Source organism: Dendrobates tinctorius, unplaced genomic scaffold (genome assembly GCF_039654945.1).
Source record: "Dendrobates tinctorius isolate UK_male_01 unplaced genomic scaffold, ASM3965494v1 ptg000155l, whole genome shotgun sequence".
NCBI classification, from domain to species: Eukaryota; Metazoa; Chordata; class Amphibia; order Anura; family Dendrobatidae; genus Dendrobates; species Dendrobates tinctorius.
Genome location: NW_027361822.1, coordinates 18,796,026 through 18,823,453, shown reverse-complemented (window position 1 = coordinate 18,823,453; position 27,428 = coordinate 18,796,026). Strand labels below are relative to the sequence as shown.

Genomic DNA, 27,428 nt, shown 5'->3' with positions numbered 1-27,428 from the left:
GGTGAAGCAGCGTTACAGTGTGACTAGATCGCTGCCTGGCACAGCTGATCGCTGCCTGGCACAGCTGTGTCAGGCAGCGATCTTGTCACACAGTAACGCTGCTTCTCCTCTGATCATCTGTCAGTGTGAGATCAGAGGAGAAGTGGCGTTACTATGTGCCAGGCAGCGATCTTGTCACATAGTAACGCTGCTTCTCCTCTGATCATCTGCCAGTGTGAGATCAGAGGAGAAGTGGCGTTACTATGAGTCAAAAATACAAAAAATAAAAAACACAAAAATAAAAAAAAAGTAAAAAAAAAGCAGGTTAGGGCTAGGGTTAGGGTTAGGGCTAGGGTGAGGGTTAGGGTTAGGGCGAGGGTAAGGGCTAGGGTTAGGGCTAGAGTTAGGGGTGTGTTGGGGTTAGGGTTGGAATTCGAATTGGGGGTTTCCACTGTTTAGGTACATCATGGGCTCTGTAAATGCAATATGACGCCCGCAGACCATTCCATCAAAGTCTGCATTCCAGAACGTCACTACTTCCCTTCCGAGCCCCACCGTGTGCCCAAACAGTGGTCCCCCCCCACATGTGGGGTACCAGCGTACTCAGGACAAATTGGACAACAACTCTTAGGGTCCAATTTCTCCTGTTACCCTTGTGAAAATAAAAATTGGGAGCTAAAAGATCATTTTTGTGGAAAAAAAAATGATTTTTTTATTTTCACGGCTCTACATTATAAACTTTAGTGAAACACTTGGGGGTTCAAAGTGCTCACCACACATCTAGATAAGTTCCTTGGGGGGGTCTAGTTTCCAAAAAGGGGTCACTTGTGGAGGATTTCCACTGTTTAGGCACATCAGGGGCTCTGCAAACGCGACATGACACCCGCAGACCATTCCATCAAAGTCTGCATTCCAAAACGTCACTACTTCCCTTCCGATCCCCACCGTGTGCCCAAACAGTAGTTTTCTTCCACATATGGGGTACCAGTGTACTCAGGACAAATTGGACAACAACTTTTGGGGTCCAATTTCTCCTGTTACCCTTGTAAAAATAAAAAATTGGGGGCTAAAAGATCATGTTTGTGGAACAAAAATGATTTTTTATTTTCATGGCTCTACGTTATAAACTTCTGTGAAGCACTTGGGGGTTCAAAGTGCTCACAACACATCTAGATAAGTTCTTTAAGGGGTCTAGTTTCCAAAATGGGGTCACTTGTGGGGGTTTCCACTGTTTAGGCACATTAGGGGCTCTCCAAATGCGACATGGCGTCCTATCTCAATTCCAGCCAATTCTGCATTGAAACAGTCAAACGGCACTCCTTCCTTTCTGAGCTCTGCCGTGTGCTCAAACAGTGGTTTAGCCCCACATACGGGGTATCGGCGTATTTGGGAGAAATTGCACAAAAAATTTTGTGGTTCATTTTCTGTTTTTACACTTGTGAAAATAAAAAAAATGGTTCTGAAGTAAAATGTTTGTGAAAAAAAAGTTAAATGTTTATTTTTTCCTTCCACATTCCATTCATTCATGTGAAGCACCTGAAGGGTTAATAAACTTCTTGAATGTGGTTTTGAGTACATTGAGAGGTGCAGTTTTTAGAATGGTGTCACTTTTGGGTATTTTCTGTCATATTGACCCCCCAAACTCACTTCAAATGTGAGGTGGTCCCTAAAAAAAAAATGGTGTTGTAAATTTTGTTGTAAAAATGAGAAATCGCTGGTCAACTTTTAACCCTTATAACTTCCAAAAAAAAAAAAATTATGTTTCCAAAATTGTGCAGATGTAAAGTAGACATGTGGGAAATGTTATTTATTAACTATTTTGTGCGATATCACTCTCTGATTTAAGGGCATAAAAATTAAAAGTTTGAAAATTGCAAAATTTTCAAAATTTTTGCCAAATTTCGATTTTTTTTTTAACATATAAGCGCAGTTCATATCTAAGAAATTTTACCACTATCTTGAAGTACAATATGTCATGAGAAAACAATGTCAGAATCAGCAGGATCCGTTGAAGCGTTCTAGAGTTATGGCCTCATAAAGTGACACTGGTCAGAATTGAAAAAATTGGCCTGGTCACGAAGGCAAAAACAGGCTCAGGCGCGAAAGGGTTAAACAAAGGAACGCACTATTTAGTATATTTTTCTATAAAAGCATTTCAGCTACATTATTTCACAGGCCAAAAGTAAAGTAATACAGGTTTTCCTCAAAGTAAAATATAGGGCCGATCTCTGTACAATCTGCTCTGACCGTTTGGTCATGTGATTGCTCCAGCCTAAGTCATCCACAGCAGGAAAGGATTAGTCTCAGCTGCGGATAGTGATTGGATAAATCAGTCACAAGTTCATCCTAAAGAGGAGGCATGGAGACTGGCAGGGCACCTGGCCATCAGGGGAAGGGGATTATTAGTAATAATTATATCTAATGAGAGATAAACCCTTAAGGGTCTTGGACTTGGCATCAAATTGTATAAGGTATCAGGTAAGTAACCCCCTTATATGATAGACGTCTATGACCTCAAGTTAAGGATTCAGAGAATATGTAGAAGCAGGACTTGTACAGCGATAATCCAGCAACACATAGAAAGGTTAAAACATCACTTTTATTCCTTTGTTAAAACTAGACTGCAGAGACCTGTGTGTCGTAAACAGTGCCTTCCCGCCTCCCACCAATCCCGTAATAACAAAACACCGACAAGCATGGATGGGTTGAGCAGGTCGGTCACAGGTCGGTCAAGCAGAGAGAGGCAAGTACAATTCGCAACGGTCTCATAGCTGGAAGTCCCGCGTCACTGACCGGTGGGCAAGGCAGCAGATGATAGAATGCGAACCTTGCCCCCTCTACACTACAGCTGTGACATAATAACAAGATAACATGAATAATGAATTTGCACAAAACAAATATATATATATATATATATATATATATATATATATATATATATATATATATATATATATATATATATATATATATATATACACAGTGGGGAAAAAAAGTATTTAGTCAGTCAGCAATAGTGCAAGTTCCACCACTTAAAAAGATGAGAGGCGTCTGTAATTTACATCATAGGTAGACCTCAACTATGGGAGACAAACTGAGAAAAAAAAATCCAGAAAATCACATTGTCTGTTTTTTTTTCATTTTATTTGCATATTATGGTGGAAAATAAGTATTTGGTCAGAAACAAAATTTCATCTCAATACTTTGTGATATATCCTTTGTTGGCAATGACAGAGGTCAAACGTTTTCTGTAAGTCTTCACAAGGTTGCCACACACTGTTGTTGGTATGTTGGCCCATTCCTCCATGCAGATCTCCTCTAGAGCAGTGATGTTTTTGGCTTTTCGCTTGGCAACACGGACTTTCAACTCCCTCCAAAGGATTTCTATAGGGTTGAGATCTGGAGACTGGCTAGGCCACTCCAGGACCTTGAAATGCTTCTTACGAAGCCACTCCTTCGTTACCCTGGCGGTGTGCTTTGGATCATTGTCATGTTGAAAGACCCAGCCACGTTTCATCTTCAATGCCCTTGCTGATGGAAGGAGGTTTGCACTCAAAATCTCACGATACATGGCCCCATTCATTCTTTCATGTACCCGGATCAGTCGTCCTGGCCCCTTTGCAGAAAAACAGCCCCAAAGCATGATATTTCCACCACCATGCTTTACAGTAGGTATGGTGTTTGATGGATGCAACTCAGTATTCTTTTTCCTCCAAACACGACAAGTTGTGTTTCTACCAAACAGTTCCAGTTTGGTTTCATCAGACCATAGGACATTCTCCCAAAACTCCTCTGGATCATCCAAATGCTCTTTAGCAAACTTCAGACAGGCCCGGACATGTACAGGCTTAAGCAGTGGGACACGTCTGGCACTGCAGGATCTGAGTCCATGGTGGCGTAGTGTGTTACTTATGGTAGGCCTTGTTACATTGGTCCCAGCTCTCTGCAGTTCATTCACTAGGTCCCCCCGCGTGGTTCTGGGATTTTTGCTCACCGTTCTTGTGATCATTCTGACCCCACGGGGTGGGATTTTGCGTGGAGCACCAGATCGAGGGAGATTATCAGTGGTCTTGTATGTCTTCCATTTTCTAATTATTGCTCCCACAGTTGATTTCTTCACTCCAAGCTGGTTGGCTATTGCAGATTCAGTCTTCCCAGCCTGGTGCAGGGCTACAATTTTGTTTCTGGTGTCCTTTGACAGCTCTTTGGTCTTCACCATAGTGGAGTTTGGAGTCAGACTGTTTGAGGGTGTGCACAGGTGTCTTTTTATACTGATAACAAGTTTAAACAGGTGCCATTACTACAGGTAATGAGTGGAGGAAAGAGGAGACTCTTAAAGAAGAAGTTACAGGTCTGTGAGAGCCAGAAATCTTGATTGCTTGTTTCTGACCAAATACTTATTTTCCACCATAATATGCAAATAAAATGGAAAAAAAACAGACAATGTGATTTTCTGGATTTTTTTTTTCTCAGTTTGTCTCCCATAGTTGAGGTCTACCTATGATGTAAATTACAGACGCCTCTCATCTTTTTAAGTGGTGGAACTTGCACTATTGCTGACTGACTAAATACTTTTTTTCCCCACTGTGTGTATATATATATATATATATATATATATATATATATATATATATATATATATATATTATTTTTTTTAAAGATATAAATTTTAAACAACAGTTGCACCGCACATCCGCTAATCTATAAGGGAGGGAGGGTGGGACAAAAGCTTCTAGTGATCCAGCCGGGGAGGAAGAGGAAGACCCCCCCACCCCAGCACCTGAATTTAACCCCTGAGGGTGTGGCTTGACGCCCCTTCCCCTCTCTTCCCGTTGGTCAGTGGGGCGTCCTAATTATGGCATCACCTGGGGGGGGGGAGTGGGAGGGGGAGGCACTGCACAGAGTTCCCTTCTAAATTAAGTCTATGGGGGCTCTACAGTCGGATGCACGTTCCTTAAGCAGTACCGTGCCTGCCAGACTGCAGAGACCTGTGTGTCGTAAACAGTGCCTTCCCGCCTCCCACCAATCCCGTAATAACAAAACACCGACAAGCATGGATGGGTTGAACAGGTTGGTCACAGTTAATTAATAAGCAGAGAGAGGCAAGTACAATTCGCAACGGTCTCATAGCTAGAAGTCCCGCGTCACTGACCGGTGGGCAAGGCAGCAGATGAGAGGTTACAAACCTTGCCCCCTGTACACTACCGCCACGGAGGATCATGTGTATGATCTACACATGACTCCGACCCCCACACAACATCATTAAGGCCTGTTCAACCCCATCCTCCAAATTAGTTAAAAATACATCTAGCCCGATATCTGTAAGATGCACTCCGTCCGGTCTCAGGAAGAGTGAGTTTTCTTGTTCCAGATTGTGGTGATGAACTACAATGCCGTAGTTTTCTTTGACAAACTTTGCCATCTTCGCGTTTATCTTTCTCCTTGACTTGTCGATGGCTTTTGGGTCTTTAGCTCCATGCCAAACCGCTCGTGGTGTTATAACGGACCACACCACCACCATATCTGGTATCAAACAAACAGCCCGCTTTATGTCCGTTTTCATTGTTGTGAAGAGCTCCGCACCTGTTTGCTTGCCCAAATCGTTACCACCAGCATGTAACACCAATATCAGCGGCCCTTTGGCCATTTTAGAAATTTTTACCACCTCCGGGAAGATTTGATCCCACTGGAGCCCTCTGATGCCTCTCCAGTTGACCTCTATTCGTGGGAAGTAAAAAAATTTTTCCGCCAGGGTGTATTTCGGCTCTTTTGCACGCCCAGTAAATGAAAGAATGTCCTAATACCCATACTGTGGGCTTACGACCTCCTGTAAGAGACAAGATGTGTTATAGCAGGTCTGGTCTTATGTATCTTGCAAAGCATGCGGATTTCCAACGGCCCAATCTCTGTACTTCAGCTTCCACTACACCGGCCCTAGCTGCTTCAGTGGCAGCTCCGATTCTAAAAGAATGCGTCCCGTATTCTTTAGGGTTTACACCGACAGTGTGTAGACATTGCTTAAAAATTGCGTGAAATTGATACTTAGTAAGCGGGGACCCGTCTGTGTGTGAGAGAGAAAATTTACTTTCGTGTCTTATAGCCGCGTAGTGTCTATTTTAACAGGGCACATGGGGCCGTCTAAAGCCTTGAACAGGACCCACGACCCTCTACCCATTGGCTCACATTTGGATCGTCGCACTCTAATGCGCAAAGCATCGCTGCATATTACGAGATCCTCATTAATTAACCCGCCTATTAATGCTGTTTTTGACTGCGGCACTAGTTCGCTGATTCGTAATGCCCCGAAGAATGTGATTACAAATGCGGTAGATATTAGGGTTGTCTCGTATTGTGACCTGCATAACGTTTTAGAGATTGTGATAATATCGTGTAACAGACTTAAAGAAACGGGGAGACAACATTCCTGACTAGGTTGAAGCCTTTTCCAGCCTTTAATGGCTTGCTTTATGAAAAAATACTTAGTTACATCGGCCCATCCCACTAGCTGAAAGAAAAAGGCTATTCCTGATAAATGACGCTGCGCCAATGTACCCGACGCGCCTCTACTCCTGAGCTGAATTAAGAATTCCACCACCACGTCGCATCTCGCCTGATCACACGTATCGACTGGCCTCTCTTTAACTAGTGAGCACCACTCCTCCCATGCCTTACCATAAGCCTGCCAGGTAGCCGGTGTCACTGAGGCGCGGATCAAGGGCATCAGTGATTGGCCACTGTGTCCCAGAGGGAGGGAGGACACAGTAGGCCCACTGGTTCTGCGGTGGGAAGGATTACTTTGAAGGCCTGCCAATCGGAAGACAACAAAGAGTTAACCATTTTATTATCCGCAGTAGACGTCACTCTGGCTCGGCTCCAGATGATGTGTCTAAGGCATAATAGAGCAAAGCGGCGCAACAGTGCGAGAACCGGTGGCGATGATGAAGACATACTGTTCAAGCATTTGGCGGTTCCCGGTTTCTTAATTAAGAATCTGATGTTTGTATTTTTTAATTTGTCACCCCATAGTTCAACTGATGTTACTATAGCAAATATCTCCCAACAAAACAGGGTTGCGGCCCCATGCGGCTGGGGTTCATAGGTCCGGCCAGCTGCTTTTGCACCATTGGTTCTTGTAGATTGCGTCAAAACCATTTGTGAGGTCCGCACCCACCAGTAGACCTAGGGCTTTGTTTTCCTGAGACATGACACATGTATGCCCATTGTAGGTTTCCAAGAATGTTTTCCAGACTGCCAAATCCACTTTCAGTGAGCGATTAAGTCTGATTTTGTGGCCCGGTTGGACGATGCCCTTTGTTGCTAATGATAATCTGCCGGAAAAAGCTCTGCCAACCAGCATTACCCGGCAAGCAAAGTTGAGTAAACCTAGTAAGGACTGCATTTGTTGGAGGGTGACTTTCTTTTCAACGAGGAAACTTAACCATTTGAACCATCAGAGCATGCTAGGGTTGTAAATCCAAAAGTTAGGAAAGAAAAATTAAAAGAGGTAGGAAGTAACCGACTTTAACGACCTTCTGACAAAAGATGAAGAACAAAAGCAATATGTCCTGCAAGTTGTAAGCAAATGCCGAGCATTATATTCTGACGTTTCAAAAACTACTTTAACAAAAGCTCTAGAATAGATTAGATAACTACGTAAAATTATCAACTCATGTAGGTTAGCGTGCTCTGATGGTTCATCTGTGCTACTGAGCAATTTATTAGCCATTAACAACTTTTCATTGTCTGTAATGGTGGGATCAAAAAACGATAATCCCACCAACTCTGCATTCAAATACCACAAATGGTTCGAAAATTTGGTCAGGGCTATTTCTGCAATGTTGTTGTCACATTCTTTATAGTCTAACAGACTATGCAAAATACCTAAATCTTAAAATACCTCAATTTGGATTTTTTCAAACTTTGAGCGATGAGCGGCACGGGTTAACGTCGTTTGATCGAGCTCAAATTTTGGTTATCTCAATATCTGGAAAGGGGAATCGTTTTGTGGGGTCCAGATGAACAAGATTCTGACATTTTTTTACTCTTCACCACGACAGCACCCACTTGGAGAGAGGGATCCGCCCATAGGAACAGGAAACCTACAGAGATAAAAGAGGGCGGTCCGCCTCTCCTCCTCAGTTGGTTTCCTGTTCCTATCGGAACCACAGGATCTCTACAGAAGACCTACCTGGGCCAAGGAACCGCCTGTGCAGTGTCCGTGCGAACGGCAGGGGTTCCGGTCCAGAAGCAGCGTCGGGTGAGTGCTGGAATCCGGCTCCCCCCTCGTCTGAGACGGTGGCAGCGAAAAAGAAACACCGGTACCGGGTGGAGCCAACCGGGGGTTTTCTTATATGGATACACGTCACCGGGATCTTGGAGGCAACCATCCCGGTCCGTGTGGGAGTGCGGAGCTGAGATAGAGAGGCTATCTCTGGCGTTCTGAAACACAGGTACAGCGAGGACGCAGGTACAGCGCTGGGAAGAGGTAAGGAGGAACTTCCGGGTTACCGGAGGTTCCTCAGCGTACAGCGCATGCGTGGTCTTTCACAGTCGCGTGATACCAGCAGAGGAGCACTCCCCGCCCCCTCCGAAGAAGAAAAAAAAAAAAAAAAAAAAAAAGGGACGTGATTTAATATAGCGGCGCCGGACGGTGTTTCCAGGCCGGGCGCAGGCTAAATGAATGCACCGGAAGCAGGTGCACCTGGGAGGGGGAGGTACCAGGTACTGAAGGGTGGCATAAAAAACCGAGGGGGATAGTGATAGAGCGTGCAGACATGTCTTCCCCAAGACAGGACACGCATCCCCAGGCAGGTGATACAGCGGCAGCGGAACAGCGAGGCTCCTCGGATAGGAGCCACCGAAGGCATGCCAAAAGAACCCCTTCTCAGCCTCCTGAACCGGTACCTACAGCTTCTCTGGGTGAGTGGACGACTCTCTGCCTATCAAGCAGTTAAAGAACCTCTCTCTCTCTCGCTCTCCCTCTCTCTCTCTCTCCTCTGCTATGTCCACCATAGGCTAAAAGGAAGGAAAAATCAAAAAACAAGGAATGTGCCCTCTGTACACGTCCTTTACCGGACTCTTATACAAAGAGGCTGTGCAAAAAATGCATTTCTGAAAATACAAAACAGACTTCAACATCAGCCACAGATATTAGGGCTATAATAAGGGAGGAACTACAGGCCCTATCCCAGTCTAGCGGCATATCTAAGAAATCTAAGGCTAACAAACCAACGGCAGTTAGCTTAGATACAGATGAAGACGAAGCAGTAGTCTGACAGCTCCAATACGTCTACATCATCCTCTTCCTCTGATATGGAGGGTCGTTCATGTTTTCCGTTAGAAAACATGGACAACTTGGTGAAATCTGTAAGAAACACCATGGGTTGCACAGACACTAAGGAGCCGCAAACGACCCAAGAGATTATGTTTGCGGGATTGACAGATAGGAGGAAGAGGGTTTTTCCCGTTATACCGGCTATAAAGGCCTTAGTCAAAAAGGAATGGGAGAAGCAGGATCAGAGAGGTTATCTTCCCTCAGCTTCAAAAAGAAGGTATCCTTTTAGCGACGAGGAATTGTTAACGTGGTCTAAGGTCCCGAAGGTCGACGCGGCAGTTGCCTCAGCCTCAAAGCAGTCGGCCTTACCAGTAGAAGACGCAGGGATTCTAAAAGACCCACTGGACCGGAAAGCGGAGGCCTCACTAAAGAGAGCATGGGAGGCAGCCACGGGCACGTTTAAGCCGGCAATAGCCAGTACGTGCACAGCTCGCTCTATGCTGGTCTGGATTGATCAGCTAGACCAACAAGTAGAACAAAGTCTCCAGAGACAAGCTACGAGCAGCCATACCACTTTTCGTGGCGCTGCGGCATACATAGCAGACGCATCAGCCGATTCACTACGCATGGCAGCCAGAACAGCAGGCTTGCTTAATAACACCAGACGAAGCCTATGGCTTAAAAGCTGGAGAAGTGACACCCAATCCAAGGCAAAGCTCTGTGCCATACCTTGTGAGGGTGAGATTTTGTTTGGAAAAGCGTTGGACGAAATCCTTGCTAAAGCAAAAGAAAGGAAAAAAGGGTTCCCTAACCCCTCTCTCCCATTTTATAGGAGAGTGTTCAGAAGACGACCATTTGGTAGGGGAAGAACAGCAGAAAATCAGAACCGCTGGGCCACGAAAGAAGGGAAAGGAAAAGGTGCAATGTTTAGGGGATCCTCCTTCCGCAGAGATCGGACCTAAAGAACCAGTCCCTCCAGTAGGAGGGAGACTAAAAATTTTCCTTCAGGAATGGGAGAAAATCACGACCAGCCCTTGGGTCCTGGGCATTATTAGAGAAGGACTAAAATTAAAGTTCCATCATGTGCCCCGTAACTCAGTCATTGTAACATCCCTTAACTCCCCAGTCCAACAGCGGGCCTTAGAGACTGAAATTTTCAGTCTTCTGGACAAAAAATTCTTGGTCCAGGTGCCAAAAGGACAGGAAGGGAGAGGATTTTACTCCCCTCTCTTTCTGATACCTAAACCCGATGGCTCCTTCAGGACGATAATTAACCTGAAGAAACTGAATACTTTTATAACAAATAAATTTAAGATGGAGTCTATTAGATCCGCAATTAAGCTCCTTTTTCCCAATTGTATGATGGCAGGCCTGGATCTGAAAGATGCCTATTATCTTCCCATCCATTACAGATTTCAGAAATACCTCAGAGTGGCGGTCTTCCTCGAGGGCACCATAAAACACCTTCAGTTCACAGCCATGCCATTCGGCCTTTCCATCGCTCCAAGAGTCTTTACAAAGGTGATGCTGGAAGTGATGGCTTTCTTACGCCAAAAGGACACGCTGATAGTACCCTATTTGGATGATTTTTTGATAATAGGTAACTCAACTAAACAATGTAATGAACGAGTGGCTGATGCAATCTTATCCCTACAGGCTCTTGGTTGGGTAATAAATTTCAAGAAATCCAGAATCGAACCACAATCAGTTCAGTCCTTCCTGGGTCTTCAGCTAGACTCCATAAGCCAAAAATGTCTGCTACCACAGGTAAAGATTACAACAATTAAAACGAAGGTCAGATTAGCGATAAACGAACCACACATGTCGTTAAGGGATGCAATGTCCCTCCTGGGGTCCCTTACTTCCTGCATCCCGGCGGTTCGGTGGGCCAAATTCCATACAAGAGATTTACAGCATCAAATCCTCTTGGAGGAGATTCAGGACCAGGGGAATTTAAGTAAAAAAAATCACTTTATCTCAGATAGTCCTAACCTCCCTAACATGGTGGCTAGACGATAATAACTTATCGGGAGGAGTACCATGGGTAGTAACACCCTCCCGTATAATTGCTACTGACGCCAGCCCCACAGGATGGGGAGCACACATGGGAAGCACCTTCACCCAAGGCTTATGGGATATAAGGGAAGAGCACGATTCATCAAACCTGAAAGAGTTAAAAGCAGTGGGTCATGCATTATATCATTTTCTCCCACAGTTACAAGGAGAGAACGTAAGAATCCTGTCAGACAACACCACAGTGGTCGCATATCTGAACAGGCAAGGCGGGACTCGATCAGTCGCATTAATGTCTTCCGCAAGGAAGATCTTGTCCTTAGCCGAAAAGCATTTTTCATCTCTCTCAGCCCTCCACATAAGAGGAGAAGACAATGCGGAAGCGGATTTTCTAAGCCACCACACACTGCGGCAAGGAGAGTGGTGCCTGAGCCGGCAAATATTCACAAACATCGTGTCACTATGGGGCCTTCCCCAGATAGATCTCTTCGCCACCAGGAAAAACAAACAAGTGCGAAGATTCGCCTCTCTGAATGTAACAGACAGCCCAGAAATCCTGGATGCCCTCCAGGCCCCATGGCGGTTCAAACTGGCATATGCCTTTCCCCCAATCATACTACTACCGCAGGTGATCAGGAAGATCAGGGCAGAGAAGGCATGAATAATCTTAATAGCACCATTCTGGCCCAGAAGACCGTGGTTTTCATGCCTGCGGGCGATGTCAGTGACCGACCCTTGAGTGCTTCCTTCAACCCCCAGGCTACTCTCGCAGGGGCCATTCTTCCATCCTCATGTGGACAATCTCCACTTGACGGCTTGGAACTTGAAAGGGAAATGTTGAGGGCAAGAGGTTTTTCGGAAGGGCTAGTCAACACTCTCCTACAAAGTCGGAAATTATCTACAACAAAAATTTACACCAGGGTGTGGAGAAAATTCCTAGAGTTTCACACAGCCCCTGATTCCAGAGAAATTCCAATAACAGCAATCCTAGAATTTCTACAAAAGGGAAAAAATTTAGGACTATCTGTTAACACTCTAAAAGTCCAGGTGTCGGCTCTAGGGGCCCTCTATAGTTATAATGTGGCAGGGAATAGATGGATTACCAGATTTATCTCGGCCTGTGAGCAGAGCGAACCGGTACACATACCTAGGGTCCCTCCTTGGGACTTGAATTTGGTGCTGGAGGCCCTTACACGTTCTCCGTTTGAACCATTAGACTCAATATCCCTTAAACACCTATCTCTCAAAACAGTACTGCTAGTTGCACTAACCTCAGCCAGAAGGGTTAGCGACATACAAGCACTATCGATAGAACCCCCCTTGCTATTAACATTCCAGGATCAGCTAATATTAAAACCAGACCCCTCATACTTGCCAAAGGTAGCAGGGAAGTTCCATAGATCACAAGAAATCCACCTCCCCTCATTTTTTTAGTAACCCTTCTACTCCAGAGGAAGAGAAATTTCATACGCTAGATGTTAGAAGAGCAGTATTACAATACATCGAGAGATCTAGCAGCTGGAGGAAGAGTAGGGCTCTATTTATTTCCTTCCAGGGCCAAAAGAAGGGATATGAGGTCACAAGGGGTACCCTGTCACGATGGATCAGAGATGTGATCAGCCTGGCATACTCCGCAAGCAATGAAGATCCCCCGGAAGGTATCAAGGCACACTCCACCAGAGCAATGGCTTCTTCTTGGGCAGAGAGGGGAGATGTCGCAATCGAGTCTATATGTAAGGCTGCTACTTGGTCAACACCCTCTACCTTTTATAACCACTATAGACTGGAGTTATCATGCTCATCCGACCTAACCTTTGGTAGAGCGGTCCTTGGCACGGTGGTCCCTCCCAGGTGAAGGTCTCTGAAAGTCTCTCCAAGTGGGTGCTGTCGTGGCGAAGAGTAAAAAGCCGGATTACTTACCGGTAATGCTCTTTTAATGAGTCCACGACAGCACCCGTTCACTAACCCTCCCTAGAAGTTAACAAAATATATATATATACACTCACTGGCCACTTTATTAGGTACACCATGCTAGTAAGGGGTTGGACCCCCTTTTGCCTTCAGAACTGCCTCAATTCTTCGTGGCAGAGATTCAACAAGGTGCTGGAAGCATTCCTCAGAGATTTTGGACCATATTGACATGATGGCATCACACAGTTGGCGCAGATTTGTCGGCTGCACATCCCTGATGCGAATCTCCCGTTCCACCACATCCCAAAGATGCTCTATTGGATTGAGATCTGGTGACTGAGGAGGCCATTTGAGTACAGTAAACTCATTGTCATGTTCAAGAAACCAATCTGAGATGATTCGAGCTTTATGACATGGCGCATTATCCTGCTGAAAGTAGCCATCAGATGTTGGGTACATTGTGGTCATAAAGGGATGGACATGGTCAGCAACAATACTCAGGTAGGCTGTGGCGTTGCAACGATGCTCAATTGGTTCCAAGGGGCCCAAAGAGTGCCCAGAAAAAATTCCCCACACCATGACACCACCACCACCAGCCTGAACCGTTGATACAAGGCAGGATGGATCCATGCTTTCATGTTGTTTACGCCAAATTCTGACCCTACCATCCGAATGTCGCAGCAGAAATCGAGACTCATCAGACCAGGCAACGTTTTTCCAATCTTCTACTGTCCAATTTCGATGAGCTTGTGCAAATTGTAGCCTCAGTTTCCTGTTCTTAGCTGAGAGGAGTGGTACCCAGTGTGGTCTTCTGCTGCTGTAGCCCATCTGCCTCAAAGTTCGACGCACTGTGCGTTCAGAGATGCTCTTCTGCCTACCTTGGTTGTAACGGGTGGCAATTTGAGTCACTGTTGCCTTTCTATCAGCTCGAACCAGTCTGCCCATTCTCCTCTGACCTCTGGCATCAACATGGCATTTCCGGCCACAGAACTGCCGCTCACTGGATTTTTTTTCTTTTTCGGACCATTCTCTGTAAACCCTAGAGATGGTTGTGCGTGAAAATCCCAGTAGATCAGCAGTTTCTGAAATTCTCAGACCAGCCCTTCTGGCACCAACAATCATGCCACGTTCAAAGGCACTCAAATCACCTTTCTTCCCCATACTGATGCTCGGTTTGAACTGCAGGAGATTGTCTTGACCATGTCTACATGCCTAAATGCACTGAGTTGCCGCCATGTGATTGGCTGATTAGAAATTAAGTCTTAACACACAGTTGGACAGGTGTACCTAATAAAGTGGCCAGTGAGTGTGTGTGTGTGTGTATATATATATATATATATACCATCTTAGGTATAGAAATACAATGAGCATATAGAATAATATAATGGCCTAATAATTGGCGGTCCTCCGGGTACTCTGAAATCCAACTGAGGAGGAGAGGCGGACCGCCCTCTTTTATCTCTGTAGGTTTCCTGTTCCTATGGGCGGATCCCTCTCTCCAAGTGGGTGCTGTCGTGGACTCATTAAAAGAGCATTACCGGTAAGTAATCCGGCTTTTTCCCCCCCCCCCCCATATGAGATCCGGTCACCCTACTGCGGCTGCTGAGAAACTAGTGGCCGATGCTGAAAAGGGAGGATGTTTTTGTGTAAGCATTAGTCATAGCCAGACATCTGTTGCTTTTATTCCCCACCCTAGATCTGGTTGCAGGGCGAGCCGCCTGCGGAACTCCTCACCATAGCGCCTTCATGCGAAACCGCCATGAGACTTATAGGAGTTGTACAGTTGTGGCCAAAAGTATTGACACCCCTGCAATTCTGTCAGATAATACTCAGTTTCTTCCTGAAAATGATTGCAAACACAAATTCTTTGGTATTATTATCTTCATTTAATTTGTCTTAAATGAAAAAACGCAAAAGAGAATGAAGCAAAAAGCAAAACATTGATCATTTCACAAAAAACTCCAAAAATGGGCCAGACAAAAGTATTGGCACCCTCAACCTAATACTTGGTTGCACAACCTTTAGCCAAAATAACTGCGACCAACCGCTTCCGGTAACCATCAATGAGTTTCTTGCAATGCTCTTCTGGAATTTTAGACCATTCTTCTTTGGCAAACTGCTCCAGGTCCCTGATATTTGAAGGATGCCTTCTCCAAACTGCCATTTTTAGATCTCTCCACAGGTGTTCTATGGGATTCAGGTCTGGACTCATTGCTGGCCACCTTAGAAGTCTCCAGTGCTTTCTCTCAAACCATTTTCTAGTGCTTTTTGAAGTGTGTTTTGGGTCATTGTCCTGCTGAAAGACCCATGACCTCTGAGCGAGACCCAGCTTTCTCACACTGGGCCCTACATTATGCTACAAAATTTGTTCGTAGTCTTCAGACTTCATAATGCCATGCACACGGTCAAGCAGTCCAGTGTCACAGGCAGCAAAGCAACCCCAAAACATCAGGGATGCTCCGCCATGTTTGACTGTAGGGACCGTGTTCTTTTCTTTGAATGCCTCTTTTTTTCTCCTGTAAACTCTATGTTGATGCCTTTGCCCAAAAAGCTCTACTTTTGTCTCATCTGACCAGAGAACATTCTTCCAAAACGTTTTAGGCTTTTTCAGGTAAGTTTTGGCAAACTCCAGCCTGGCTTTTTTATGTCTCGGGGTAAGAAGTGGGGTCTTCCTGGGTCTCCTACCATACAGTCCCTTTTCATTCAGACGCCGACGGATAGTACGGGATGACACTGTTGTACCCTTGGACTGCAGGGCAGCTTGAACTTTGTTTGGATGTTAGTCGAGGTTCTTTATCCAACATCCGCACAATCTTGCGTTGAAATCTCTTGTCAATTTTTCTTTACCGTCCACATCTAGGGAGGTTAGCCACAGTGCCATGGGCTTCAAACTTCTTGATGACACTGCGCACGGTAGACACAGGAACATTCAGGTCTTTGGAGATGGACTTGTAGCCTTGAGATTGCTCATGCTTCCTCACAATTTGGTTTCTCAAGTCCTCAGACAGTTCTTTGGTCTTCTTTTTTTCTCCATGCGCAATGTGGTACACACAAGGACACAGGACAGAGGTTGAGTCAACTTTAATCCATGTCAACTGGCTGCAAGTGTGATTTAGTTATTGCCAACACCTGTTAGGTGCCACAGGTAAGTTACAGGTGCTGTTAATTACACAAATTAGAGAAGCATCACATGATTTTTCGAACAGTGCCAATACTTTTGTCCACCCTCTTTTTTATGTTTGGTGTGGAATTATATCCAATTTGGCTTTAGGACAATTCTTTTTGTGTTTTTTCATTTAAGACAAATTAAATGAAGATAATAATACCAAAGAATTTGTGTTTGCAATCATCTTCAGGAAGAAACTGAGTATTATCTGACAGAATTGCAGGGGTGTCAATACTTTTGGCCACAACTGTATATTATATCCTGGTATATGAATAACTCAGAGCAGCGTTCTGGGTGTTTTTGACCCATAATACATCCTAGGACAGCGAAGGCCTGCAGCCAGTTGTTCATTGTATGCGCTATTTTACCTCTATTTCTATCATATGACCATTTGCCAGTCCTCCTTTCCTTATCCACTGACTGTTGGTCTGCTGATAAGTGACCATATGTCAACGTAATCATTATTCCAAATTTTTTCTTTTGTCTCTCTAAGTCTACGTGTGTACCTAGCGGGCTAATCCTACAGAAAAAGGCGTCGTGTAGACTAGCTGATTGAGGTATATTCCTGGTGACAGTTTGACCTCCAGGGTGATTTAAATCGTCGACTAGCGCCCTAATGGCAGATGCCAGTTCGCTTTCCTCTGTGTTATGTGCTGATTGCACCAAACTTACCGCTGTCTGTCGCCGATAGTGTCTCCTGGTGATGGAGGTACCCCGGCTTCCGTGGTGGAGATGTCCCACACGGCTGGTGGCCTGTGATGACTCAGCAGTCCCATGACCCATGGAACATTACGGAACTTCTATTTCTGTAAAAGAACTGGGTCGATGTGGTGGTTCTCCACGGCTTGTGGACAATGATGGCGCATGTGGCAGCCGATGGCTGTTGTGTGCCCGTGGCGGATAAGCTGTTGATGATAGCGGCGCACCGGCTCCAACGATGATCTGACTGGAGGTCCCAAGTGGTGTTGAGGTGACCCTCCGGCTGGCAGTCTGGGATGGAGATCTCGTGCGCCGTCTTCTGGATGCCCAAGAATGCCTGCTGCGACGACTCTCAGATGCGTCGGACCGTTCTGATGTAGAAAGTGACCGCGATCTGTGGCAGCTTCTATTGGAGCTCCGCGTTTGACTGTAACGGGAACAGCGACAGACAGAGGGACAGCAGGAATGGCGGGGGGAATCCTCAGAGGAGGGGGTTAAAGATCTGCGGTGTATAGAATTACGACCACGATGGTTAGTGCTTATATGCTGGCGTGGGGCAGTTTCTGGTTGTAGTTGAACAGCGTTAATTTGAGGACTATGGACGATTACTGTCTGCGTAGTGTTTAGCAGGGAGGATGCGTTATATCCGCCAATGAAATGGGATGCGACGAGCATGATTGGATCATTGGGGGGGTTGGTGGTGTATAGTGTGCTGTGTGTGTTATACGTGTTTCACTTTGTTCTTGCAGCAGAGCACGCTGAACGGTCGGGTTGGTCCAGGCAGTGTGCTCGGCAGCAACATTGTTTCTTTTGCATCCTGATCTCACATCATCCCGCATGGGCGGCAATGCTGCGCCCGCAGGGGAGACATTGTTGACCAGGTTTTCCTGGAATGGCTGGCTGCTACGGGAATGGCTGCGCTGCATGCTCTGTAGAGGCTGCTGTCCTGGCCTCGCTATTGCTGTAGTAGGAGTAGTGGTGGGGATGGTGATGGGCGGTCCAATGGAAGTCTGATGACGCTGGGTGGGCAGAGCCTGTGGCCGGCTCAGATGCCTGGCACCTAACAAAGGAATATGGGTGGGTGTTTCGATGGGCGGGCCTCTGTGATGATGCTGGTCAGAAGTAGGCGGAGCCACCGGCCGGCTCAGATGCCCAGGGCCTAGCAATAGAGAAGGGGTGGGCGTGGAGATGGGCGTGATTTTTGTAGGAGGAAGTGGGCGGAGCCAGCGGCCGGCACAGGCTCCCCCTGGAGCCCAGTAATGGCATCTGGGACTGCAGCCTACAAGCGACAATGCGGGACGCTGCGTGCAGGGGAGAATCAAGGATCGGAGCAGCGGCCCGGGCGCTGCGGCGCCGGAAAGAAGAGCCCTCACCCACATGAAGCCGCTCCAGCGGGTGCGTTGATCTGGAAGAGCGCCTGCCGGAGCGTGGCTTCTGTCTTGAGGTGGTGGAAGCAGCGGGTGCCCGGCCGTCTGGAGATGGCTGAGGAGAGGACGGCGAAAGGACCGGGCGGTCAGTGGATGGGCCAGGCGAGGACGGGGTATGTGAGGATGAATGAGAGGCATGTGGAGGCAAAGCTGGTGCAGTGGGTAACACAGGGGCAGCGTGCGGCACAGGCAGCGCCGGAGCTGGAGGAGACAGGAACCTGGGGCCTAGGAGAGGATTGGGTCTCAGGAGATAAAGGAGAGGCCAGCGGCGACAGGGGATTAAGAGAGGGCACAGGAGGGTAAGCATCCAGTTTAGATAAAAGGGCTATAATACATGGATCACCCACCTGTGCTGCTCTCTGCCGCAGGGCCGCAATCAATGCCTCGGACATGGCTGCAGGGGATTCCTGGAGGTCAAAAAAGCTTCTAGTGATCCAGCTGGGGAGGAAGAGGAAGACCCCCACCCCAGCACCTGAATTTAACCCCTGAGGGTGTGGCTGGACACCCCTTCCTCTCTCTTCCCGTTGGTCAGTGGGGTGTCCTAATTATGGCATCACCTTGGGACCCGGCATTTTAAGCCTCAAAATACTGCGATCTAAAAAGGTTGCAGCATTCAGGAGCCAGCACAAGGGCTGACAGCCCCTCTGCCTTCAGATTGGAGACCCCGCAGCGTAACACGGGGTCCTGATCATTGCCATGGTGAGACAGATGTCTTCATGACGACATCTGGGTCCCTGGAGCTAAGTAAACTTGCTGATCATGCGCAGTGCATGATCAGCAAGTCCTCCCTGTCAGTGCAGCGCTGACAGCTTATATGGCATGCATCTGCATGCCATACAAGCGATCAACCTACAAAAATGATTGTCCCATAGTGGGACTAAGTAAAAAAGTTAGGAAAAAGTAAAAAAAATTTTTTTAAATACTTGTAAAAATATTTTAAAAAATCAAAAATAATAAAAAAAATCAATATATATTCTATCTGAAAATGGTACCAATAAAATGTCAGGCCTTCCCGCAAAAAACAAGACCCCACATGACTCTATGGGCCAAAATATGGAAAAATTATAGCTCTGAAAATGTAGTGATGCAAAAATCTAATTTTTGCAATAAAAAGTGTCTTTTAGCGTGTGACAGCTGCCAAACATAAAAACATTATTTTTCAACCTTGACGTTTCCAAAATGCGACCACCCAGGCTGAGCATCACTGGTGAATGAACTGCTGGGAACACAGTGTCAGTAACCGGGGGTGATGTCATAGAGGTTACCTCCGGTCACTGGGCTCTGTTCCCAGCCGGGCTGAGCTGCGGTGAGATCCGGGGTCACTTTTAAAATTCACATACCAGGAAACAGTAGATTAGTTCCTAAAAGGGGACACTTGTTGGGCTTTGCCACTGTTAAGGCACATCTAGATAAGTTCCGTGGGGGGTCTAGTTTCCAAAATGGTGTCACTTGTGGGCGATTTCCACTTTTAGGCACATTAGCGGCTCTGCAGACAGAACATGACGCCCTCAGACCATTCCATCAAAGTCTGCATTCCAAAATGTCACTACTTCCCTTCTGAGCCATGACGTGTGCCTGAACAGTAGTTTTCTCCCACATATGGGGTACCAACATATTTAGGACAAATTGGACAACAACTTTTCGTGTCCAGTTTCTCCTATTACCTTTCGGAAAATAAAAAAATTGGGGGCTAAAAAATCATTTTTGTGGGAAAAAAATGTTTTTTTTCCCCCACGATCGGGCATTATAAATTCTAGTGAAACACTTGGGGTTTCAAAGTTTCTCCACACACATCTAGATAAGTTCCTTAGGGGGTGTAGTTTCCCAAATGGGGTCACTTGTGGGGGGATTCCACAGTTTAGGCACATCAGGGGCTCTCGAAATGCGACATGACACCCACAGACCATTCCATTAAAGTCTGCATTCCAAAACGTCACTACTTCCTTTCCGAGCCCCGACGTGTGCCCATACTGTAGTTTTCTCCCACATATGGGGTATCAGCGTACTCGGGACAAATTGCACAATAACTTTTGGGGTCCAATGTCTCCTGTTACCTTTGGGAAAATAAAAAAAATTGAATCTGAAGTTAATTTTTTGTGAAAAAAGTTGAATGTTCATTTTTTTAAAACATTCCAAAAATTCCTGTGACGCACCAGAAGGGTTAATAAACTTCTTGAATGTGGTTTCGAGCACCTTGAGAGGTGCAGTTTTTAGAATGGTGTCACTTTTGGGTATTTTCTACATATAGACCCATAATAATAATACATTTTATTTCTATAGCGCCAACATATTCCGCAGCGCTTTACATTTTAGAGGGGATTTGTACAGACGATAGACTTTACAGCATAACAGTAATCACATAGATCATAACAGATACCAAGAGGAAAGAGGGCCCTGCTCGCAAGCTTCAAAGTGACTTAAAATGTGATGTGGTTACTAAAAACAAAATTGTGTTGTAAAAATGAGAAATTGCTCTTTAACTTTTAACCCTTATAACTGCTTACAAAAACAAAATTTTTGCTGATGTAAAGTAAATATGTAGGAAATGTTAATTATTAAGTATTTTGTGTGACATATTTCTGTGATTTAAAGGCATGAAAATTCAAATTTGGAAAATGTAAAATTTTCAAAATTTTTGCCAAATTTTTTTCTTTTACAAATAAACGCAAGTTATATCAAAGAAATTTTACCAATATCATGAAGTACAATATGTCACAAGAAAACACTGTCAGAATCATGGGGATCCATGGAAGCGTTCCAGAGTTATTACCTCATAAAGGGACAGTGGTCAGAATTGTAAAAATTGGCCCGGTCATTAACATGCAAATCACCTGTGGGGGTAAAGGGGTTAAACACCATATTACTCCAAGATTAAAACAAGTAAAACCAAAGCCTCCCCATAGACACATATGGATCAATATGTATTAATATGATTTATTACAATAATGAATTTATAGAGTAACAGGTACTATTAGATCCCTCAGGATTTAAGAAATACAATCAAATACATACCAGTATAGCAGAATAGGCACTAATGGATCCCTAGTAGTGATGAGCGAGTATACTCGTTGCTCGGGTTTTGCTGAGCATGCTCGGGTGTCCTCCCGAGTATTTTGGCGTGCTCGGAAATTTTGTTTTTGTCTCTGCAGCTGCATTATTTGCGGCTGCTAGACAGCCTGAATACATGTGGAGATTGCCTAACACACAGGCAACCCCCACATGTATTCAGTCTGTTTAGCAGCCGCAAATAATGAGCTCTGGTGACACAAACTAAATCTCCAAGCACGCCAAAATACTCGGAGACCACCCGAACATGCTCGGGGAAACCCGAGTAACGAGTATACTCACTTATCACTAATCTCTAGGTGCAATAAATAAGTGCAGTCAGGTATACAGTCAAGGCCAAAAGTGTTGGCACCCTTGAAATTATTCCAGAAAATCAAGTATTTCTCCCAGAAAATGATTGCAATGATACACATATAATTATATTGTGTATGCTGGAACAACATAAAAAGCAGATAAAAAAAGGCAAATTGGACATCATTTCACACAAAACCCCCAAAAGGAGCCGGACAAAATTGTTGGCACCTTTCCTAAATTGTGGGTAAACAACTTTGTTTCAAGCATATGATGCTCACATTCAAACTCACCTGTGGCAAGTAAGGCCTGTTTCACACATCAGTTTTTCACAATCAGTCAAGATCCGCCGTTTTGTGAAAAAAAAACGGATCCGACAATTTTCCTTGCGGATCCATTTTTTTTCCCATTGACTTTCATTATCGGCGGATTTTGACTGATGACTGTCCGTTGCATCCGTATTTTTGCGGATCCGCAAAAATTTTGGCGTCTGCAGAGATCACCGAACGCACCATGCAACGTTTTTTTGCAGTCCGGATCCGCATTTTTGCCTTTTAACCCTGAATCAAGTGTCGCTGCTGGTTGAAAATTCTCTCTCTCCTTACACGCAACCTCCATTCCTCGCGCGCGATCTCCAGCCCCACATCTCTCATCGTGCGATCTCCAGCCCCACATCTCTCATCGCGCGATCTTCCACATCTCTCATCGCGCGATCTTCCACATCTCTCATCGCGCGATCTTCCACATCTCTCATCGCGCGATCTTCCACATCTCTCATCGCGCGATCTTCCACATCTCTCATCGCGCGATCTTCCACATCTCTCATCGCGCGATCTCCATCCCCATCCCGCGAGATGACCGGTATTAATTTTATTTTTTTTATTTTTTCCTGCCGCGGTTCCTTTAAATTTTTACCATCGGCGGATCCGTACATCCGGCGATCCGCTGTCCCCCGTTTCTGTCAGTCTGCCTGTGGATCCGTTTTCCGCTATTTTGGCGGATTTAGACTGACAGAAAAAGCTGAAATGTGAAACAGGCCTAACAGGTGTGGGCAATATGAATATCACACTTGAAATCAGATAAAAAGGAGAGAAATTGATTCTATCTTTGCATTGTGTGTCTGTATGTTTCACACGAAGCATGGAGAACAGAAAGCGTAGAAGAGAAAAGTCTGAGGACGTGAGAATCAAAAATGTTGAACAATATCAACAATCTCAAGGTTACAAGTCCATCACCAGACATCTTAATGTTCCTTTGTCCATGGTGCTCAACATAATCAAGACGTTTACAACTCATGGCGCTGTATCAAATCTCTGTGGACGTGGACGACAGAGAAAAATTGATGAAAGGTTGTAATGCAGGATAGTCCAGATGGTGGATAAGTAGCCCCAATGAAGTTCCAAAAATGCAAACTGTCCTGAAAGCTCGGGTGCATCCGTGTCAGCGCTAAATATCCATCAACATTTGAAACATTATGGCAGGAGAAAAAGGAGGACCCCACTGCTGACACAGAGACATACAAAAGCTAGACTGCAGTTTGTTAAAATGTTCATGAATAAACCAAAATCCTTCTGGGAAAGCGTCTTGTGGACAGATGAGACCAAGACAGAGCTTTTTGATAAGCCACATCATTCTACTTTTTACTGAAAATGGAACAAAGAAAGGCACAGTACCTACAGTCAAATATGGTGGAGTTTCAAAGATGTTTTGGGGTTATTTTGCGGCCTCTGGCACTGTGAGTCATGACTGTGTGCAAGACTTTATGAAATCTGAAGATTACCAAAGAATTTTAGATTGCAATTTAGTGACCAGTTTCCGAAAGCTGTGCTTGCCTCCTAGGTCATGGGTCATTCAACAGAACAATGACCCCAAGCATACCTCAAGAAGCACCCAAGAAGCGCTGGAGAGTTCTGATGAAGCCAGTAACAAGTCTGGATCTAAATCCCATTGATAACTGTGGAGAGACCTGGAACAGTCTGCGAAAGAGTGGTCCAAAATGCCAATTGAGAGGTGTAAGAAGCTTGTTAACGGTTATATTACAGCTATTTGTTCCAAAGGATGTGCAACCAAATATTGAGCTGAAGGTCCCAACAATTTTGTCAGGCCCATGTTGAGAGTTTTGCATAAAATTATGTCTATTTTGCATTTTTTCTGGGATTTTCTTGTGTTGTTCCAATACAAATAAAGAGAATAACCATGTGTATAACAAAACTTGTGCACTAGCAATAATTTTGTGGGAGAAATACTTCATTTTCTGGAACAATTTCAAGGGTGCATAGGTAAAGTAATAAATAAAAATAGATGTAATAGCAAAATTAAAAAAAGGAATAAAATATTAATAATAAATATAAATTTAAAGGGCACCAGAAATCTCCAATTGTGGTGTCTACCAAAATAACCAAATACACTGCTCAAAAAAATAAAGGGAACACTAAGATACCACATCGTAGATATCACTGAATGAAATGTCGCAGCTGGAAATCTTTATTCATTACAAAGTGGCATGCGTTGAGAACAAGAAAACTTAAAAATGATCAATGTAAATCAAAATTAATACCCCATTGAGGTCTGGATTTGGAAAGATACTCAAAATCAGAGTGGAAAATCAAATTACAGGCTGATCCAACTTCAGTGGAAATGCCTAAAGACAAGGAAATGATGCTCAGTAGTGCATGTGGCCTCCATGTGCCTGTATGACCTCCCTACAACGCCTGGGCATGCTCTTGATGAGGCGGCGGATGGTCTTCTGAGGGATCTCCTCCCAGACCTGGAGTAAAGCATCTGCCAACTCGTGGACAGTCTGTAGTGCAATGTGACATTGGTGGATGGAGTGAGACATTATGTCCCAGATGTGCTCAACCGGATTCAGGTCTGGGGAATGGGCGGGCCAGTCCATAGCTTCAATGCCTTCATCTTGCAGGAACTGCTGACACACTCCAGCCATATGAGGTCTGGCATTGTCCTGCATTAGGAGGAACCCAGGGCCAACCGCACCCGCATATGGTCTTACAAGGGACTGAGGATCTCATCTCGGTACCTAATGGCAGTCCGGCTACCTCTGGCGAGCACATGGAGGGCTGTGCGATCCTCTAAGGAAATGCCACCCTACACCATTACTGACCTAGTGCCAAATCGGTCATGCTGAAGGATGTTGCATGCAGCAGATCGCTCTCCACGGCATCTCCAGACTCTGTCACATCTGTCACATGTGCTCAATGTGAACCTGCTTTCACCTGTGAAGAGCACAGTGGTGAATTTGCCAATCCTGGTGTTCTGTGGCAAATGCCAAGCGTCCTGCACGGTGTTGGGCTGTGAGCACAACCCCTATCTGTGGACGTCAGGCACTCAGACCATCCTCATGGAGTCGGTTTCTAACCAATTGTGCAGGCACATTCACATTTGTGGCCTACTGGAGGTAATTTTGCAGGGCTCTGGCAGTGCTCCTGTTCCTCCTTGCACAAAGGTGAGGTACCGGTCCTGCTGCTGGGTTGTTGCCCTCCTACAGCCCTCTTCACGTCTCCTGGTGTACTGGCCTGTCTCCTGGTAGCGCCTTCAGCCTCTGGACACTATGCTGACAGACACAGCAAACGTTCTCGCCACAGCTCGCCTTGATGTGACATCCTGGATGAGCTGCGCTACCTGAGCCACTTGTGTGGGTTGTAGAGTCCGTCTCATGCTACCATGAGCGTGAAAGCACAACCAACATTCAAAAGTGACCAAAACATCAGCCAGAAAGCATTGGTACTGAGATGTGGTCTGTGGTCCCCACCTGCAGAACCACTCCTTTATTGAGGGTGTCTTGATAATTTCCAATAATTTCCATCTGTTTTCTATTCAATTTGCACAACACTATGTGAAAATGATTGTCAATCAGTGTTGCTTCCTAAGTGAACAGTTTGATTTCACAGAAGTTTGATTTACTTGGAGATAGATTCTGTTGTTTAAGTGTTCCCTTTATTTTTTGAGCAGTTTATAAAAAATATATGACCATTGGAGGATGTGGAATAAAGGATTGCACAAATAAAGTTTGATATAGGGACCACATAAAGAGGCAATCATTGAAGGGTAGTTTCACCCCTTTACGACCTAGGTATGTCAAAACTTGTGTCCCTGCCATCGATGCGGGCTCCGACGCTGAGCTTGCATCTTTCCCGGCACATGACAGCTGATCTGATCACCTGTCATGTGCCTCTAACAGCCGCAGATGGATCCGAGATCCACCTCGCAGCTTGTGTTCATAGGAGATTGTGATATTTGCTATCCATAGCAGTGCTGAATTCCTGCTATGTGTAGCACAGGCGATCAGATGATCGCAGCTTCAAGTCTCCTAAGGGGGATAATGAAGCTAGTACAAAGATTTTAAAAAAAAGTTTCAAAAAAATAAAAAAAAAACACAAGTTCAAATCACCCACCTGAGAAAACAAAAAATAAAATACACATATTTGATATCACTCCGTTGAGAAATATCCAATTTAGCAAAAAATAAAGTATCGCATTTTTCAGACTAAAAGATGCACTTTTTTCCTCCAAACATTTGGAGGAAAATTTGAGATGCGTCTTTTTTTTTTTTTTTTTGTTAAAAAGCAAAAAATATAGGCCACATATTAAACAGTGTGGCATCTCCGTAAGATGCCTCATCTATCTGTGGGCTACAAATTGTGGCATTTCAGGCCTCCATTCAACTGTTTTTGCTGTCTGTTACCCTAGTTCTATACACTATTTTGCATTAAATAAACAGAAAATACAGGCCCACATATTAAACAGTGTGGTATCTCCGTCAGACGCCTCATCTATCTGTGGGTTACAAATTGTGGAATATGAGACCTCCAGACAACTGTTTTTGCTGTGTGCTACCCTTGTTCTACACACTATCTTGCGGTAAAAACAAAAAAATACAGGTCACATATTGAACAGTGCGGTATCTCCGCCAGATGCCTCATCTATCTGTGGGCTAAAAATTGAGGCATTTCAGGCCTCCTTTCAACTGTTTTTGCTTTCAGTTACCCTAGTTTTATATACTATTTTGAGGTAAGAAACAAAAAATACAGGCCACATATTGAACAGTGTGGTATCGCCATCAGATGCCTCATCTACAGTATGTATCTGTGTGCTACAAATTGTGGCATTTGAGACCTCCATTCAACTGTTTTGGCTGTCTGTTATCCTAGTTCTATTCAGTATTTTGCATTAAAAAAACAAAAAATACAGGTCACATATTGAATAGTGTGGTATCTCCCTAAGATGCCTCATCTATCTGTGGGTGCAAATTGTGGCATTTCAGGCCTCCATTCAACTGTTTTTGTTGTCTGGTACCCTAGTTCCTTACACTGTTTTGCGGTAAATAAAAAAATACAGTCCACATATTGAACAGTGTGGTATTTCCCTAAGATGCCTCATCTACCTGTGGGCTACAAATTGTGGCATTTTCAGGCCTCCATTCAACTGTTTTGTCTGTCTGTTACCCTAGTTCTATACACCATTTTACTTTAAAAATAAAAAAATACAGGCTACATATTGAACAGTGTGGTATCTCCGTCAGACACTCATCTATCTGTGTGCTACAAATTGTGGCATTTCTAGCCTCCATTCAATTGTTTTGGCT

General features: G+C 44.9%; 1 protein-coding gene across 2 annotated transcripts in view; it reads left to right on the top strand.

Moving 5' to 3' along the window:
* The window catches only part of LOC141051028 (uncharacterized), a 73,104-nt gene that overhangs the window by 24,334 nt on the left and 21,342 nt on the right, over positions 1 to 27,428 (top strand). The gene's annotated exons all lie outside the window — the stretch shown is intronic.